The 359-nt window shown below is 60.2% G+C and overlaps 1 protein-coding gene across 1 annotated transcript in view; it reads right to left on the reverse strand.

Annotated features, from left to right (window-relative positions):
* RSPO3 (R-spondin 3) overlaps nt 1-359 on the reverse strand; it is a gene marked incomplete at its 3' end in the record, with an annotated part of 37,574 nt that overhangs the window by 36,459 nt on the left and 756 nt on the right. The window lies entirely within an intron of this gene.

The raw sequence follows: 359 nt of genomic DNA on the forward strand, positions 1-359 counted from the left end.
GCCTTCCCGAGGGGGCGACTCGCTTCTGCCTCGCTCTTCTTCCTGCCCCGATGCCTGAGAAGGAGGTCCCCTCGCCTCCGGTCTCCCACATCGCCTTCTCCGGACTTCAGCTCTCCCGAATACTGCTCCCCGCCCTCCGGCCCTTCCGGGTCCCTCCTGCCGCCACCTTGGACCCAGACGACATTGGTCAGGGGCTGGCTAAATCAGAAGGGAAAAGCTCCCTTCATTCCATAGAATTATGAAAAAAACCCCAGAACATAAAATAATATGGGTCACAGCCCCGGAGCAGTGCCAATGGATGACCCAGGGGCTCTACGGACGCTGCCACTGAGGTGACTGGTGGCGAGTGGAGGCTGGGA

The sequence above is a fragment of the Mesitornis unicolor genome, unplaced genomic scaffold (genome assembly GCF_000695765.1).
Source record: "Mesitornis unicolor isolate BGI_N332 unplaced genomic scaffold, ASM69576v1 scaffold30920, whole genome shotgun sequence".
In the NCBI taxonomy this organism is placed as follows: domain Eukaryota; kingdom Metazoa; phylum Chordata; class Aves; order Mesitornithiformes; family Mesitornithidae; genus Mesitornis; species Mesitornis unicolor.